The following is a 2,331-nucleotide window of genomic DNA, read 5'->3' as shown; positions in this document are numbered from 1 at the left end:
AGGGCAGGAGAGTAATGGAGAGGAGGGAAAAGGAGTGAAGAGGAAGAGGGAGGAAGGACATGGAAAAGAAGAGGCGGGGCAAAGCCCAGAGAAGAAAAAGGTATTGCTTTGAATCCCTCGTTAAGATGCAGATGGTAGCTGCTGTTTGTCCACTGATTGAAAGCTTCTTCGGTCAGGGTGATGACCTGACTGTATGAACTTGTGCTTTACACTGTGTGACGTCGCTGTCTTTCAGATGGACGATGAAGCCATGGCGTCAATGTTGGCTGATTTTGTGGCGTGTCCACCTGATGATGAAGACGGTGCTTCTGGATCAAAAGCCTCATAAATATTTGCCAACCTGAAATGAAATTAACACTGATCTCTGGCTTCTGTGAGCAGAATCTGGCAAAACATGTATCGTTAGTCACATTCCCAAGGTTTAGTTACCTCAAACATCGTGCTTTACATCACGTGTCACAGCAGTTTAATATGGCGTTCAGTCTTTTAACCATCGGGACCATTTCTGGCTGGTCCGACTGTCAGCCCCGGGTTATAATTGGCTGTCAGGTGTAAGAGAACTCTTTTCTACGGCGGACCCAGTGTCCTCCCAGCAAGGAGGCAAAGCTCCGTGAAATGTGTTAACCTGATGACTTTGTTGTTCTTTACAGCACAAGTATCTTCCAGCTAGTTTGCAGTTTTACTTTTGTTTGTATGCATCTTTTTTGCTCTCATGGTTTGGCATCAACGTCATGCTTTCTTAAAAAAATAAAATGTACTTCCATTACATGTTTTTCTTTTGTTTGGGTTCTTTTTGGGGTTTTTTGTCTGACGTCTGCTTGCATTAATCATTGTTATGGGACTGATTTGCTGTACATGTTAGAGGTGCTGCTCCTCCACGTTGAAAGGATTTGGGGTGAAGGAGAGGGAGGTGTGGGCATCTCTGATAGCCGCTTTGTTAGCCTTGGAGGTGCGCACGGCTAACGGATCCCCGTCTGACCCACCTGCTGTCATTTTAAGAACTGGCTGAGCCAATAAACTGCATTCAGCAACCCGCAGGACTCCAGCACATGCTGCAGGTTGATCCCCGGGCCAGAGCCGTTTGGTCCCGGGCCGCCAGAGTTCAGGCTCGGATGTGAAATTTATGGTTTTCAGTGTTTTTATCGTTAACTCGGTTTCCCGGAGTCTTTTCCCGCGTTATAGTTTGGTGTCTTATTTTGAAAGAACTATTTACGCGTTGCCGTAGCGACCAGAGAGCATTAGGATGCTAGTCTGTTTGCGCATTTCCGGAGGACGCTGCTAATAAAGTTAGCTACACAGTGAATTCGCGTATTTGATACTGTATTTACAAAATACCACAGTTGTTCTCGTGGTCGTATCATTTTATTTTGTTTTATTTATCCGCGACAACTCCGTGGAAATATTCCGTGGCGCAAAAAAGGTTGTAGAGCACTTCAGCAATGAGCAAGCTTTGTAAATGAGGAAGACACGAGGCGCAGCCGCTGCAGGGTGGGAGTGGGCTCGGCCGCAGTGTGAAGATAAAGCTCTCATTGATATTGCTGTCAGAGCTGCCAGCCATACTTCCCACGCTGTCTACATGCATGTTCTCACGCAACTGAAAAAAAAATTTCAAACTGAACCTAAGCCAGTGCACAAGAGTGAGTACCCACGGTCACAGGGGAACGCCCCCTCCTTTTTTAATAAAAACTCATGACTTTAAGTAAACAATCTCAGATGTACGTGCCTCAGTGGAAACCTGGTAATATAACACACTACATATGTAGATGGTCCCAAACATAAAGAGCATTACTATAAATGACGTTCACTGTTTCTGGTTCACTGGCTCAGTGCAATCTAGTGAACATTTAAGACACCACACACAACAGTTTGTGTCAAATAAATCAAATGCAGTAAAATGGCAGAAACAAGAATCAAAGGACAGTCGATGTAACGTTTTTTTCCTCAAAGATATTTTTATTGAAGCAACAACAAAAACGGATACACAGAATTGTTAAACAACAGACAAGTACGTTTCACAATGATTGAACTGAAATAACAGAATGCAGATTAATGACACACTCACATACCTTGTAATTGCTTTTATCAGTTTAGCCCCACTTAGCCCCATCCCTCAGTCCAGGTAGAAAAAAACCGTCGTAAATACAACAGGACAAAGCAGATATATATGAAATAATTGAATCCAAGGAATTAGTCGACATTTAAAGGAAAAAATAAAGAACAAAACTAAAGAGGACGTGACAGACGTCCAATAGGAATAAAGAGAAAGCTTGATGTAAATATTAGCCTGTAGAAGGCAAACCAGTAGTGACCCTTGATGACTGCTTAGATATT

At 43.3% G+C, this 2,331-nt stretch overlaps 1 long non-coding RNA gene across 1 annotated transcript; it reads left to right on the top strand.

Annotated features, from left to right (window-relative positions):
• Positions 1 to 20: 20 nt before the first annotated feature.
• LOC106456533 (uncharacterized) lies at positions 21 to 766 on the top strand. Its single transcript, XR_001290633.1, has 2 exons — positions 21 to 100; positions 236 to 766. It is a non-coding gene; the product is annotated as an uncharacterized LOC106456533 (long non-coding RNA).
• The last annotated feature ends 1,565 nt before the right edge of the window (positions 767 to 2,331 follow it).

The sequence above is a fragment of the Pundamilia nyererei genome, unplaced genomic scaffold (genome assembly GCF_000239375.1).
Source record: "Pundamilia nyererei isolate P.nyererei 1_Seehausen unplaced genomic scaffold, PunNye1.0 scaffold00393, whole genome shotgun sequence".
NCBI lineage: Eukaryota > Metazoa > Chordata > Actinopteri > Cichliformes > Cichlidae > Pundamilia > Pundamilia nyererei.
This window is presented reverse-complemented; position numbering and strand designations above follow the sequence as displayed.